Here is a 17,001-nt window from a genome sequence, read left to right as displayed (position 1 = left end):
ATATAAACTATCAGCTCCTGAACACTCAAACAAAAACGTTTCGGAGCTAAACGCCGAGGCCTCAAACGTCTAATAACTGCTGCTGATTAGAGCCAGAGCAGGGAATCTGCCCCAGGGAAATATTTGGATTATTCTCCCCCTCGCTCCACGGGACGTGCACACTCGTGGCCGCGGAGCACCGCAGCCGCCCCCGGCGGCTCCAGGATTCCAATAAAGAGGATTTAAATCCCTGCCTTCCTCAGGCCCAGGCTCACTTCTGTTGTCATCGCCGGCCGACCGACTTGCTGGTTTTATACTAGAAGAAAATGTCACTATTTGAAGTGAATATACACCCCCCCCCCCCCCCCCCCCCATTATTTTTATTTTTTAAAAGCAGCCGTATAGAAATCAGGGGTGGGACTGGCACGGTCTTGCCTCTCGTGGGGTATTTAGGTCTTCGATTCACATATCTTTAATTTTTTAAGGTGAACATGTGCAACATATAAAACACACCCCACACCAGCAACCAGTTTTTTTAATCCAGAATAATCATACAATCATCCTAGCGTTGCTTTCAAAATACAAAAATTGTTACTTTCAGTAAATCACTCGCTCACTTGAAGACAAATCACGAACTATTTAATTTGCTTTTCAAAGCTTACTTGGTCATCCTTTGATCTTATTTAAACTTTTAAAATTCTTTTATTACATCCTTTCTTTCTGGCAGAACTTTTGAAATAGAATATAATACTGGGATACAAATGAGGGAAAGGAAAACCATTTCGAAGGGTTTTTTTGTTGTTTTTAAGAAGAACAGTCAATTATTCTGCCTCTGGGACAAAGTTTCTCCCAGCTACTTGTATTTAAGCTTCCCAGTAAACCGTGGTAGGTCTTATTACCTCTTCTAGGTAAGTAATTCCCTCTATTTGCCATTTGTAAATGGGTTTAACAACTTCTTCTCAAAGAGGATTTAAATGCGGGGCATAAAAATCCACCAGGAAAATGACTGCCTTGAAGTACAGGAATCAATGCTAAATAAGATTTTTGATGACTGAAGGATGTACTTCGTGGCTTTCATTTCAAATTAAGCTATAAAGGCGGAAAAAGTTTATTGTTCCAGGTGAACCTGCTATAATTATGTTTGACTTTTTATTAATGAGATTTAGTATACCCAACAGTCAGGATGCTCAGCTGTGCACAGTTTGTGCTCCAAGTTTTCTTTCTGTTCAACGGATCTGGGGCTGACCAGGGGGTAAAAGAACCAGGGAATCACATACGGTCACATTTCCATATACAAGTTCATGATACAGCTATGAATTTTTTATAGAAATCTCCTGATATCTGGTATTTTACTGAAAATAATGGGAAGGTTGTAGTTTAATTAAAAAACCCGAATTCTTCCTCATCCGTAACACTGACCTGCTAGAATCAAAATTCAAACCCGAGTTTTCGCTTTTTTTGTTTGGTTTTGTGCATTTTTTGCATACTTTGAAAGGAAGGCTTACATATAAAAATAGTTATTTGGTTTCTGGAACTTTTATTCAGGTTTAGTTGGCTTGGAGCTTAGATAAATAGGAAAACCAGAACAGCAATAACTGAATTCAGAAGAAATAAAAATGCTATTTAACCATCACATTCTATATGGGCTCTAAGTGGTATTTTCTGCCCTGACTACAGAAAAAGCAACTATGGTTTTTACATTTAATAGATTCACTACTGAGAATCCTCAATGCTCTCAAAAGTGACTGAAAACAATAAAAGGGATGCAGGGAATAGCAGATTTTGACTTTCTTTTCTAGCAGATGCACATTATCCATCGACTTTATCCACCACAACTCTATGCCACATTTATTTTACTAAAGAAAACCTTCTTAAATGTTTTCCATTTCATTCAACATTTTTGGCTTAGTCTGTATTTAATAATTTGCCCTGAAAAGGCATTAGTTGTGTTTTAACCAGAGCATAGAAAGGAAGTGTTTCCTTCTTTGGAAGAAGACACTTTTTTATCTTATGTGAATGAAAATGCGATCAAGTGAATTATACCAGCTTAGAGCAGAACTGAGGCAAACGCTTGTATCAAACCCAGCTTGCCTCCTGCCTCCACATGCATCCTTTATCCCCGCTGTGCATGTCTCCAAAGCACGCTATCTCCAAGAAACAACAGGCGTTCCCCTGAAATTCCAATTAGGAAAATATTAATTTTTTTTTTTTCTATTGCCCATAAAAGTCAGAAGCCGAAGGAGCACACGAGCAGGCACTTGTAGATGGCCAGCACGTGGCTCTGACCCGAGGCCAAGCGCCGGCTGTGCCCCCATCTTTGCACCCCCTTTGGAGAAACGTGATTCCACCTCACCCGTCTGTGAAACCAAAAGAAACTCTTTGCTTTTGGATGGCTGAGCCCAAGGGAACCTGCTCTACCAGCATCCGCGTTCAGGAGTTATCTTTTCCTTCGGACCACCCAAGCGATGCTCGGAGAACAACGCTCCCAACGCCGCTGTCAGCAGCGCGGGCAGCCCAAAGCATTGGGAAGTCTGGCTGCCTGGCACCTGAACTAAATCCCCGTCCAAAACATTGCACAACTGGCGATCGCGATGCCAGCTTGACGCAGGAGAGCCACAGCATTGCCTGGTTTTTTAACTGCTCTAAAAGCCTTGGAAGAAGAGCCTGCTATTCTGGCTTTCGGAGGGAGCGGGTTAGGACTGGACAGAGTCTTGGCTCACTAAAACCGTGGCCTCGGCACCAAAACCCCTCAGCCCGGGCCGAGCACGGCCCGTACCGCCCGCAGCCACGCGGCGCCGAGCCCCCCCCAGAGCCTGGGACGCCGCGGGATGGTGCCCGGCGTCCCCGCTACCAGCAACAAGCGCCCGTGCACCGCTCGCATCCCGAGGGCTGGAGCGGCGTTCGCCTTTCGCAGCCAGCCCCGCCTAAACCAGCACCCGCTTCCAGCGGAGGGTGGGGGAGAGGTGTGGGCCGCCTCTGTGCCCTCATGAGCAGGGTGAACGTGCCCTCATCCCCATCGCGGCCGAAAGCCAGCTCTCCCAGCCTCACGGGAGCTGGCACTCCAGCCGGCTCATCTAAAGAGTGCCCTGGACCGCGCGTCGCAGCCTTTAGCCTTCGAATGGACTGGATGATCTTAAAGGTCTTTTCCAACCTAAACGATTCTGTGATTCTAATGAGCAGTGGTAAGTGGAGGGGATGGGAGGGGGCAGCAAACATGACAAGGAACTTGATAATAAGCTGATTCTGGAGAGGCTGCTTATTACATTGCTTCAAAATGTTATAAACAGAGAAGGCACCAGAGCCTTCCACTGATTAGGTTAAATTAATTTAAAACAGAAGCAAACACTGCTTGTCTAAGAGCTCTAGTTACCTGGAAACACAGATAAACCCAAAACACGCGTTTCAAGGGCAGCAGGCAGTATAGCTGGTTTTTTCAGGAACCTGGTCCTCATGGAAAAATACAAATTTGGAAACGGCTTTTATTAGCAATAGTTAATAATATACCAAAATACAAATATACACTCGGTCTTTAATCAGATTTCATGGAATCAGGTCAAGTAATAGACACACACACGCACACACAATCGTTGTGTAACAGCAGTTCACTAATCTTTGCTGTTTCTTTAAAAGTAACTTTCAGAGAGGCAGAAGAGAGGAAGGAATGTATCTGTGCTGGCCGTATAATTTGGAGTTTCCTTAAGAGCCAGCTGAGACTGAATAGCAGAAGCCGTGATGGTTTAATGTTGCTGGCGGCAGCCTGCGGACAAATCCCACGTGCACCCATCCCAGACCTGAACATGGGCAAAGTAATGCTGCAAACCCCCCTCCCATGCAAAAACCTCTCCTATTTTCTTTCTGGGTTAATAAGACGAACCCTCTCCACATGTCAAAAGCCGGGACTGGATTCCTTCAGATCTGAATGCATCCCTCTGGTGCTCAGAAATGCAGGGGCCAGCATTCAGCCTATTTACCGCCACGCTGCGTGGCACCCGCTGTCTCCCACAGACTTGCAGGCACAGGTTTCAGCTGTTTGCTCTTAAGAGAAGTCCAACGTCGTCCCGATTTTTAGCCCAGCACAACCCTGTCAACAAGTGCTTGAAAATCCTTGTTTCTTTCCCATTAACTAGCTAAATCTCAACTTGAGAAAATTTTGCTACAATGATGGCAAATAACAGTACCCCGAAAAAATGTCTTGATATCTGCTGAGCAGTAAGGACGCTTTCACATCCGGAAGGAGGAATTAAGAATCACACGCTACGCTGTCCTCCATGTCCAAGCCTTTCAGATACTGGCTGCAACATACACATTGGTGCTATCTGGTGAAAGCAAGCGCAAGTTCTGGGCTCAAATTAATAATTTTCCCATCTTTTTAATATGTGTACTGTAGGGGTTTCCCAGGGCTGCGATTCAATAGGGGAAATACAGTGTGTCAAGCAAAAATCTGACACAAATGCATTTCAAAGGTTCCTTTCTAGGACAAATCTGAAAGTTTCAATCGTTAACCAAACCGCAACATCTGGTTACTTGACCCCTGCGGGCCGTAGCTGTGCTTCTGCATGCTCCTGGGACAATCCCAGGTACCCGGGTACAGCTAATCCTCTCTCGACTGAACTGGGCTCATTTTGGAACAAGGAACTGCAAACCTTGGTACTCGACTGCATTTTTGCAAGATCCCCTTTTATAGCTTCTCCTGTGGCAGAAAACTGTGGAATATGTCACTTATTTTAAATTAATTCCAAGAGATCAGCTTCATTTAAACCTGTATGTTCATCAGCCATCGCTTTTTACTTCTTTAGACTAGACAATCCTTTCAATGGTCTTAAGGCTAGCCAGCCTTTTGACAATTTAAGTGTGAAGTCAGACATTTGCTGCAGTATTTCATTTAGATGTGGGGCAGCAGCAGCGGCTGTTTCCATCGTGCCTATCCAGTGAACGGCAAATACAGAAGTAACCGCTGCCAACAGAGTCCAGTATAGCGTTGTTTATTTATGTAGCACCATTCACAAGCATTGTGGTACTTAACAAAGTTAAGCAGAACAAGCCACAAACATAAACTGTGGCCGTTCAGAGAAAAGATGACTTCATCTCAGATCTTAGAGCAGCAGCTGAGTCAGTGCTCCGGAGGTCTCCGGGAGAGATTCCACCGTGGGGTGGATTGAAACGTGGCACGAGGGGATAAACAAGCGGTCAGGAGCGTTAGCGTTGCTGTGGGGTTGTGCTGGGTACTTTGAGAAGCCAGAAAGGAGAGTTGGAGCAAGGAGAGAAACAAGAAGTGGTCACTGTTCCCTCTGAAAGGCAGGGAGTGCCTGGGCAGGCGTGAGGAGGAGGAGGAGGAGGAGGAGGAGGAAAAAGAGGAGGAAGAGGGCTTGCTCGCTTTCTCCTGACACCAAGGGCAAGTTTCTTTGTCTCTCTCAAACGTCTGCGTGAGCTCCGACTGCACCATCCTTCTGCCTGCACACAAGATGCTCTTCCCGGCTGTGCTAGCTCGGCACGCTCCTGGGGAGCGCTGCCCTCGCCAGGGACTGGTGTTACTGGGTGTTACTGGGGAGGAACCACCACGGAGGTCTGGGCTCCGCTCCTGCACGCCACAGAAAACGGGGTCTTGCCCTTGACGTGACGGTGCCGTGCCAAAACATCCTCGTGGGGTTGCAAAACTTGTCTCCCGCGAGTTTGGGATTTGCTTGTTGGTGATCCCGCTTCTACACGTACAGCAGAACTGCCCCGAGTTCAAAAGCCGCCTTGCCCAAGTGTGTTTGCAGGTGTGCTCATCAGTCACAGGCTGGCACGGGGGGGTCCCAAATCTAAACTCACAGTTGTTACCCAACTCTTCCGTTGCAGTATTCGGTGCGTGTTTCGGCAAGTAATGGGAGAGAAGCAATTGCTTCCCAGACCAGTGCACTGCTACTGGTGAAGAGGGGGAATAAGCCGGTTTTTTTCCTGTGGCAATCTAAGGTTCATACAGCTATTGGTGACTGGTACCGCAGACTCCAGGACTAAACAAGGCCCCAAACAGAAGCCACAAACTACCTAGAGACACGCAGTTCTTCCTGGAAAGTCAAAGAAATGAGAAGGCTGCTTTAGATGCCCTAGAAACGCAGTTTGGGAATCTGTATTTGAATATTCTGCACTTGGAGAACGGCACTGCTGTGGTTTTGGTGAGGACAGCAATAGGACAGACCGTGTTCTAGATGAATGGGAAAAGATAAAGCCTTGCAACAACTGTACGCTGCTCCAGTAGTTCGCACTCTCCCAAAGAAAGAGAACTGACTGTTACCGAACTAGAATTAACCGAGTTACATCTTTTATGCAGGCAACAAATTCCTGTGGGCAGTATTTTTGGCCTGGACACATGAGTGGGTGGCTTTCCGACAGAAATCTCAGCCCACTAAACTTTCTGTCTGTAGTCTGGCCAGACAGGGGTTCAGATAACACCCAGAAAACAATTTTTTTTTTTTTTTTTAATCCATTCAATAAGCGAGCAAGGCAGAGCTGCAGTTTTAAAAGCTCGTCCTCCAGCGCTGTGCTGAGGGATCAGGATTGTGCTTAGAGTCTATCAAGCCAAGCGGGAAGATTTAAGTCCTTTTGAATCATAAAATAATGGGGGGGGGGTCTTTACCCCTTTTTGAATCATAAAGGAATAGGGGGGGGTCTTTACCCCTTTTTGAATCATAAAGGAATGGGGGGGGTCTCTTCAGCCCTTTTTGAATCATAAAGTAATTGGGGGGGCTCTTTAGCCCTTTTTGAATCATAAAGTAATGGGGGGGGTGTCTTTAGCCCTTTTTGAATCATAAAGTAATGGGGGGGGTCTTTAGCCCTTTTTGAATCATAAAGTAGTGGGGGGGGTCTTCAGCCCGTTTTGAATCATAAAGTAGTGGGGGGGTCTTTAGCCCTTTTTGAATCATAAAGTAATGGGGGGGGGTCTCTTCAGCCCTTTTTGAATCATAAAGTAATTGGGGGGGCTCTTTAGCCCTTTTTGAATCATAAAGTAATGGGGGGGGGTCTTTAGCCCTTTTTGAATCATAAGTAGTGGGGGGGGTCTTCAGCCCGTTTTGAATCATAAAGGAATGGGGGGGGTCTTTAGCCCTTTCTGAATCATAAAGTAGTGGGGGGGTCTTTAGCCCTTTTTGAATCATAAAGCAATGGGGGGGGGGGTGTCTTTAGCCCTAATTCTGCGAGTGCTTTGAGGGGTTTCCGCGACGGGGGGGACCCCCCGCGCCCCGCACGGGGCGGCCACCGAGCCCAAGCCCATCGCCGAGCCCAAGCCCACCCGACGCGTGGTGCGGGCGGAGGAGGAGGTGGATGCCGGGGGGAGGATGCGGGGCCCGCGCTGTTTGGGGAGCAACAGCGGTTGCCAGGGGCGACGCGGTCCACTCCCGGGTCCAGGGCGCGTTGCTAGGCGCCGCGGGGAGCGCTTCCCAAACCAAACATCCCCATCCCCGCCCGCCGCGAACGCGCACTAAATATGTCAGCGGGTATTTTCAGAAGCCCGGGAGGACTGACAAATAATTTCTTTGCTATAGTAACTGTGAGGGGGGGGAGGGCTGTGGGGTTTGGTGCTTTGTTTTGGTTTTATTTTATTTAATTGTTAGTTCAGTATAAATGGATTAACAGGCTAGACAGTGTTCTTCAAAACAGATGCCCAGGAAAGGAAGTTTTGGTTTGTTTGGTTGGTTTTTTTTTTTTTTTTTTTTAAAATCCTTGTTTTTAAAAATATTATTAAGGAGTTACTGTCTTTTAGAAGCAGTAGTAACCAGTCATTACACAAACCCCGTGTCCCCAGTTTGCTGCCGAGGGAAGCACTGCACGGCCAGAATGACCGGCAATCACACAAGTCCCTGCACAAGTACTCTTTCAACTTTTTTTTTTTTTTCTTTCCCCCCACCTATTTGTAGATTCCTAGAAGTTTCCCAGCAGAATTGCAGATCCCTTTAAAGCAGGATTTACTTAAAACAAGTTTGCTTTTCTTGGTGGTATTTCTGAGTGCGGGGAAAGGTAGTCTGGCTGGGAAATAAGCTTTCAGGAGAGGGCGTGTGCGGTTTTTCAGTGTCCTCGGATTTGATGAAGAGGAGAAACTCACCAGAAAGATGTTTTCCTCTAGTCCCATGAACATGGGAAACTAATTTAAAATCTCTACTTTGCACTTTTTACATTAAAATTTAAGGCAGCTAATCATAAGCAAAAATTTATAAACACTCAGAGGATTTTAAGGGAGAGCTTGCTCTCTGTGGAAATAGAGATAGGCTTTTGTTGGGCTGGTGGAAACGGATCGTTGTCCCGGGCGCAGCGGTACGATCTAAAACATAAAAGTTCTGCTGTGCTTGCTAATCATCATTAAGGCCACATGCCGCTGTCACAGGCTCCCAAATTCAAAAAGAGCAGAATTTGGGCAGAATTTGCCCCTCCAACTTTTAAAGCTAAGCTTAGGCACTGGCATCACATCAGTTCATCTTCACAGCGATTAACGATAAAGCTTATTACCGAAACTGCTGATTTCCAGGTGTGGGGTGCTTTTAGTGCTTCCTTTGCAGCACGTTTCTCTGGCGTTTATGTACTAACGGCACCGTCCTCCAGAGCATTGCAGCAAGGCATTCACTTCTCCAAGGCAGATGTCATGAAAAGCAGAAATCACTCATCTACTGGATGAAAAATAGTAAGTCATAGTACTGGGTGCTTTTTAAATAAGGTCTTTAAAAAATTCTTTTCTTTATTTAAGGATATATTTTTTTTCCCCCCAAACTATTGCTGACCTCAGCCCCCAAACTACTCCTTGGTCTTCTAGCATTTGATTGCATTTATCTCCTTCTCAGGGGGACTCGCATGCCTCTTGCATGAGAACAGTAGGCCCAGGAACGTTTTGAAGGAGGCAGGGAATCTTACTTGTGATGTTCAGAGCAGCATTCAACACAGAGCAGACACTCATGCAAGATAGCCAAGAGTTTGGCTTAGCTTGGCAACTTAAAAATGACAACTGCAAATTAAGAAATGTCATAACTTGAAGAATCTGCCCAGCAAAGGGATAAAATACACACCATTTGCAGCTATTTGAGGTGATCTGGTAACATTTGCACTCAGCACAGAAAAAAGTAAACTCAAAATAAGGTCCTTTACTTAACAGTATCCTTGCCCATCCTACCTATTGCCTTATGGTAGACTTCAGCATTGAGATCTCCAAGCTGTGTGAAATATGGTTAAAAGGTGCTTTAACATTGCAACATTTGGTCAAGTAAAGGACTTCAAGAGATAATTCTGGCTAAGAGGAACATTTCTGCCATGACAGCAGAAGCAGTATAGATGAACATGACCAACTTCTTGATAACTCCAGATAAGTCCAATCTCACTCAAATGCCAGCCTGCGAGGGAAGCCAAAACTCCCTGTCTAGACGTCCTCGCTCCTTGGTCCTTCCACCAAAGCTACTACAGCAATATCTTTGCTGGCATTGACCCAAGACCTATCAACTCATTTCAGAGCGTCCTCGCTCCTTGGTCCTTCCACCAAAGTTACTACAGCAATATCTTTGCTGGCATTGACCCAAGACCTATCAACTCATTTCAGAGCATAACAGAGGCTAGCTGCCCTGGAAGAGTCACTATTCTTATTCCTTATTAAGATGGGCAAATTAAGTCCAAAAATCTTCTCATTCCATTCCTTTCTGCTAAGTGCCCTCATTCCTGCTTTATGTGCTAAAAAGTTACCGCTGGGATGAGGAAAACACATTAAAATTGAGAGCTGACACCTCTCTTATCTTAAGTGAGGATGCTAGTGGGGGGTTTTAGGGTTTCAGTTGCTGGAGTCCTGTTACTCCCACAGAGCTACGCCTGACAAGAAAAAGGGTTTCGAGCTTTCCAACTTCTACTGAAGTAAAAAGAACCACCCAATTTCAGAAAGTCACTATTTAAACAGTCAGCCTTCCTTATTTTTATCTCCTAGTGGTTTTTAATCCAACCATATACTTTGGGGAATTTCGGGCTTCATGGGAGAGGGGGCAGTTTATTTGCAATCATACAGCAGCTCAAGCCCCCCTTTTTTCAAAGTATCTTTCTACTTTTGCTTTCCAGAAAATGAAATGCACATCCACTTCTTGCAAGAATGAGAGCAATGTTAGAAGCGTTAAGTGTGACTGCAGGAGCTATTTCCAGTCTATACAGCAGTTACTGCATGTGCTGAGCAGTATATTGAGGAGATGGTGAAATGCTAATGATCTCCAGACTGCTAGAGATACAGTCCTAAATAGAAGGAAAAAGTCACTTTGAGAGGTTTTTTTTGCCCATTCCATCTCCAGAAACCATACAAAACTTTAACACCTCCCTTTGGCTAAAGCTTTCCGAGTTACACTTGAATAACTGAAAAGGAAAAACAGATGGGGGTGGGGGAGTGGATAGAGATGATCCGACAGAGCTAAAATATCCATTAGTGGTAAATTCCACCATCTCCTCCCCCTCCCAAAAAAACGGACTGCATGGGTCAGATTCCACCCGCAAACCGAGAAACCAGCTCCAACCACATTCACTCAGACAGCCCTTTTTATTCTCTTGCTTGTCTAACTGGCTGCTAGGCAACCCGAGCAGCATTGCTGCTCGTATGCATTAAGTATTAACTATTATTTCATTCCTTCCCCCCTTTCTACAAAAAGGCAGCAACCTCAATTCATAACAGACGGATCTTTTCCCAAGAGCAAATGCTGTCTAAACGAAGCTGGAAACAGAGTTAAAGCCACGTAAGGGCTGAATATACCCAGTGCAGCTCTAGGATGCTCTTGATGCAGGCGCTATGGGATGCAGAGGGGTTTCCAGCGCCCAGCATTAGCCACCTACCCCAAGCACCCTCAGCAGGGGCTGAAGCCCTCGGTTTTGGTATACCAGGAGATGCAGCTACTCCGAGCCAGCCTCTGGAGGTAACTGCCTCTGTGCTGCCTACGCAGGGAGTCTAAAATCCTGGTTTCAGTTTAGTGCCCGGAGTGAAGCAATGAAGACACCCCCACTGCTCCTGCTGCATCCAGCCCTTGATCGGTGAGAGGCGGCCCTTCGGAGGTGGTAACTCTCCTGCGATACTAAAACCCCAATTTTGCCAGGACGGGTCACAAAGCTGTAAAGGAGACGGACAGCAGAAAGGATGCAATTGCCCTGCCCAAGGGAAGCGAAGGTAGAATTTGAGAGAGTACACAGTGTGCAAGGCTTTCTGCTCTCCTCCCTCCTGTGAACCAGTTCTGCAAGGAGCATCTCCATCTTTGCCAAAGGCAACTCTTCCAGCAATTTCAGTAGACATTTCACCTGAAGAAAAAAAAAAATCAAAACTGGGACAGGACAAAAGAAAGCAGAAGCTGATGGTGTTTAGAAACGGCAAGGCTACTTCAGCTCAACAAAGAAATTCAGCGACATATTCAGCTCCCCTTGAAAAGCCTGGTCCCAAACTTTGGCGACATTCCTGTATCCAAAGTAACTACCAGAACAACCCTTTGCAATAGAAGACGAAGGTGCTGCTAAGGTCAATAAGGCCTCAGGACAAGAAATTTTTCACCTGCAGGAAGACTCCAAAGGCAGGAGAAGGAAGCGGCTGCACACTGCTGCCCGGGAGGAAAGGCTGCTGACAGGCAGAGCCCAGCACTCTTCCAGCCCAGTGACATTTCTGAGTAATTACAAAACCTTAAGATCCATTATAATGTTAATTTGCTGGCTAGTTGTTGTGGAGAAGTGTAATTAGATGTTGTGTAGCTACCATGCAGACTGGAAGGAATGTTAAGAATGCCTCCACTTGCAAGCTGAGCAACAGCGGGAATACCAGGAGCAGAGAGAAGCATCCACACACCTCTAGAGCCTGGGAAGGAGGCCAGATACAGAGCAGGTCCTGGTATCAGAAGGTCCTGGTATCAGACCCTCTCTTCAGACGCAGAAGGCTCCACTGCAATCAAAGCACACGCTGCCAAGCAATGGCAATGTTCAGCCAAGACACCAGCTAGCAAGCCACGAGAAGGTCAGGCACGCTTTGCTTTATATCTTTACGCACTCCTCCTCTACGCGTGCAGAAGGGTACCACTCCGTATCCTCACATCGCCATGTTCCAAACACAGAAATGAGTATTTGCCTCAACTGAGAGCATCCTGTTGATTTAGCTCACCATCTTCATTCAGGTTTTCATGCTATGTTTTCTTCAATGCAGGCCAGTCAGAAAATGTTTGGGTTTCAAATTATGAGACATTTTCTGGGTTGGGGCTGCACTCGTAAGCAACAAAACCTTTTAAAATTAAAGCAAATCTCTTTATACACAATGACTCTGCCCATTTCATAATAAAGAGAAGCAATAATTGTGGGGGTTTTGGTTGTTTTGGGGATGGGGGGGGGGTGTTTGGTTTTTAACACTAATCTCACAGCACATTTGGAACCAGAATCAGACATTTCATTTCCGAAACATACCTATTAAAAGGACTGCCAGATTTGATATAAATTTTCCTCCACAAAATAAATTGATTTAATGAAAACTAAATTGGAGTCCCTAAAGCTTTGTAACAGTAAACTTTCTGTAGCAGTTTTATAATTTGCAGGTGGAAATACAGAAGACTATTCGCTTGCAGTCTAATGCAAGTACCTAGTTACTCTGCAAAATAATATTTTTAAGCTATCAATAGTATCTAAATTATTCACGGATGGAAAAAACAAATCCATCTCCCCTAGAAAGGAAAGCCATCAGCTGCTGAGAACAAAGTAACTACCCTCCTAAGGCCAAATAATCAGCAAAGCAAACACTAGTAGAAAAGTGCAGCCCCATTAGCAAAGTTTTCTAGGAACACGGTTGCAGTCAAGAAGTATTTTGTAACAGAGCACATTTTATATGATACAGCATTTTACAAAGGAGCGGAAAAGGTCGAGTGAGAAGCAATGTCCTAAGCATCACCATCCTCTCCTGGGTGACTGCAGGGGACAGTGAATTGACCTGACAAATGAAGGGAGCGACCGCAAGGCTCAGCCATTGCGACACCTGCTTATTCTTTTTTTTCATAGATATTTCAACTGGCAACAGCCTGCCGCACTTGCTAGCTCAGGCAGAGTTAAATGGCGAGAGACCCCCCCCAGACGGGGCAGCGGGTCTCTCCTGTGCCACCCCACCACCGGCACGGCACGCACCGCGCTTTTGTGCTCAGCTCGCCACGATGACCTGCACGCTCTCGGTCCCCCCTCAGCCGGACTTGCACAGATTTTCATTCTTAAATCACATGAATGAGGGGCGGCGTGGGGCGGGGGGAGTCAGGCCTCTTCTGCCAGGGTCCTGGAGGGAGGTGGAACTCCCTCAGCCACCCAGACGTTTGCAAATTCACACAGAGAGCCCAATTAACAGTACAAGGATTAACGAAACTTGTTATTGTTATAAGCAAGGTCAACCTCCCTCACAGTGACACCACAGCTGACTTGAGACCTTTGTATCAAAGCTGCAAAAGCCAGGAGCAGCTATTTTCTTTCTGGAACAGCTAAGGAGATGTGAGGATGTTGTCCGAGCTCTCGCACCTGGACACCCGTGCCTCCAGGAGCACCAGCTGAATACTGCGGTTTTAAGCATCCTCCAGAATCGCCCGAAGCGTCGACCCATTCTGGTTTTTGCAAAAAGCACAGTGCAAGAAACACTGAACTGCTCTGAACTGTCAGCAGCAACTTTTCCCCCTTATTCTCTGCAAAGAACAATGAAGATTTGTCATTACACGAAGCAGAGGGAGATCAGTCTGAGACATTAAGAGCCAAGACCCTGCTCCTCTGTGTGGGCTGTGAAGCTTTCAATGGATTTTTTTCCATAAGAGAGATTGCACAGGTGGCTTGATTAAATCACCTCAAACTGATTCTCCTGCCTGAGCTGCGCAGAAGCATCAGAGGAATCAGTCAGCATTCATATCTTCCAGTGGTATTCAGGATTCACTTTTTTTTTTCTTTTTAAATTATGAATTGTTTAGCTGTTGACCCATTACTGCCTCTCTTAATTTTCCTTTCATTGACCAAATGGCATAAACCTGTCTTTAAAAAGAAAGCCAGAAGACACACGCTAACACTGATCTCCCCCTTCCGTGCTGCTATTTGCAGCATTCTTCCCCAAATAGACAAAGAAGGAAAAAAAAGACATTTATGAAGGGGAGAGAGGACAGGTCAAGGAGCATTCATTATGGATGGGTTTTGGCACTGTCAAATGAAGCATCAGTTTATTCTGTTACTTGAAGTATTGGGACTGGGGTTTCTACAACATGCGCACCTGACCCCTTCCTACTCCCTGACTCATAGGTCTCTCATGGGCTATGATCTATAGGTATTTATGAGCCAAACGTGCTTCAAACAACTCGAAGCATTTTAGAAAAAGCTTCCAATACCTCTGGAGAGCCTCAGTTCAGCAAGTAAAGACCATTGCACTGCCAATTTTAAAGGCAGAATGATTTGTTCTCCTAAAAAACAGTTAACCTTTTCAGTGGCTCCTTCCTTTACCGAGCAGAGATTCGGGTGGGGAATAAAGGGAAGAGTTTCTTCAGTGCAGCCAGATGGAATTCCAAATCCAGACAGCTTAGTCAGGGAGCTAAGGGGAAGACGTCAAAACATGCTTTCGATTAACGTAACAGCAGAAAACACAACCGGTTTAAAATACTATCTACAAACAATTACCGTTCTGCTAACAGAACCTTTGCCAATACGAGTCGTTTTATAACCATAGTTAGTTTAAACCAACAGCAACAGAGTTGTAAGTCAGCAATATGGTATTTTACTCTTAAATATTTGCTTGGGATGCTACTTGACATCAGACTTCAGTCAAAATAAACTTTAGCAAATGATATGTTAAATGATCCCATCTGCCTGTTTCAAAGGCAAAAAAGTCGATTTTGTTAATCCTGAATTTCCAGTTCAATCTTCCAGAACAGAAGGGTCAACTTCTGTTCTTCTTGAACATGTTGTACATCAAAAGTGAATGGGTTTAGCTCAGTGGTATAGTCAGAGGAGTACACACAATCAAGACATTAACAGCAGTTTTTAAAAATCAAGTACGACATTAATTTTCTTAGTGGTGAAGTTCTGCTTTCTGCAGATGGAGGGAAAAAAGAAAACACCATCATCTTCTGTGCATCTGCACTTACGTTACTCAGGCAAAAAGCACTCCAGTAGAAATAATGCACATTGTTCAGCTCAGCATTCACATAAGATTTTTTTTTCCTCCCACAATCACTATATGCCAAAAAAGTCAGCTAGCTCACCCTCCAACACTGACATGAAGCTACAGAGGGATCTTTCAAAGATACAAGTCAAGAAATGGACTCAAAGAAGTACTACGAGCAGTTTGTATTAAGTTCACAGAGACGTTCTCAGTAGGAAAGAGGCAGTTACAGCAATGATGCCAGGAGCCATTTGCAAAGAGGAAAAAAAATAAAGATATTTTTAAAATTGTGTTTGCAGCCTTGATTTCCAGTTCCGTGAGCGTGTGCACACGTGTGTCCAAGGGAGAATGTTGTTTGTGCTTCTGCAGTGGGAAAACACCCACTGTTGTTACAAACTCATAACACGGTATCAGAGATTAGTTTACCTTCCAAAATAGATTTTCAACATGCTCTTGTCTCAAAACAGTAACGCAGTCAACTCGCTGTACCCAGCTGAGTATGATTTCTGTGGGGTGGAGAGTGGGGCAGACTTTTAAAATTAAAATCCCCTGTTATTACATTATTGGACCGTATTATTGCATACCTTCTTTAAGTGACCAGCATATGCTATTGTGGATTTGGGGAAAAAATCATACTTCCAGGGAACAGATGGTAGCTCAACCCTTAACTTTCTGATGTAAGAAAATCAGAAAAATTTTCACAAACCTGCTAGAGAAAAAGGTATGAAAATTATTGCATAGAGGCCACAAGCTATCAGTTCTTACCAACGTTCAATTCACTATTAGCCTAGGATGGCTATAAGCCAGAAGTGTAAAGTAGAAATCAATCCATAGACAATTTACTTTTCTCCAGCAGAAATACTGCATAATGTTCTGGCTAATCATGTAATTCAACCCTCATATATGAAGAAAGCAGTTAGAAATCAAGAGATGCATTCAGAACGTTCACTGTGGAACATTTTGTTGTCCAACATCAGAATATAAATTCAACCAAGTAGCTGCCAAAATGCAAGCTATCACAAAAATTCCTTAATAATAAACTAAGAGGAGACTCATCACCAAAGTATTAAGTAATTCTTCAGGGAACATGAATAAGAATTGCAATGTGTGATGTATTAATTTAGTTATTTGGTGGCATTTAAAAAAAAAGCTTGAGTTTTAAGGACATGAGGTTCGACTACAGCTGGAAAAATTCAACCCACAACCTAAATTGTCTCTTGAAATGTGCAAAGAGAAGGACCGTCACCAAAACTCTCCTGTGTTTCCCCATCAGGTGCTGCAAACAGAGCAAGATGGAACAACAGAGTTTAGCTCGTCTACAGCTCATCTTCCCAAATATTTTTGTTCCAAAATTCACTTTTTGAGAGCACTCTACACATGTGTTCACTTGGACTGTAAAACAGCCTGAAGAATGATATTGGAGTCACTTGAGCAAGAAATCCCCCAATCACTCTTTTCCCCAAAAGCATCTATGAAATATCTTCTCTAATGAAAGTCTCTAATGAAATATCTTCTCCAGGGGTTGGTTGGTTGGTTTTCCCTCTCAGTTCTTCAGGACCAAAACATGGCTCTGAGCACGGTTTCTGCATCTTCACCAACTAGCACCCTGCAAGACTGCCAGCCCTCTGAAGAAGGGAGAGCAAACTGGGGGAGGAAAATCCACCGAGTAGGTGCTTCTCCTGGAGGACCATTGCCACGCACAGGCGGGGAGCAAAGAGAAGCCAGCACCTGCAGCCAGTGCTCCCCGTAAGAGGGCACAGAGCCGCCAGCGCCATGCAGCACGCATCCCGTTCCCAGTGTCCCGAGGGCAAGAGGCAAGTGTCTCTGCACAAAGTACGCTGAGCGGGCATGGAGCAGAGCAATAATCATAGAATCATTTAGGCCAGAAAAGACCTTTAATAATGACACCATCC

Source organism: Pelecanus crispus, chromosome 20 (genome assembly GCF_030463565.1).
Source record: "Pelecanus crispus isolate bPelCri1 chromosome 20, bPelCri1.pri, whole genome shotgun sequence".
Taxonomy (NCBI): Eukaryota; Metazoa; Chordata; class Aves; order Pelecaniformes; family Pelecanidae; genus Pelecanus; species Pelecanus crispus.
The sequence above is the reverse complement of the archived record's forward strand: the minus strand, read 5'-3'. Positions refer to the sequence as shown.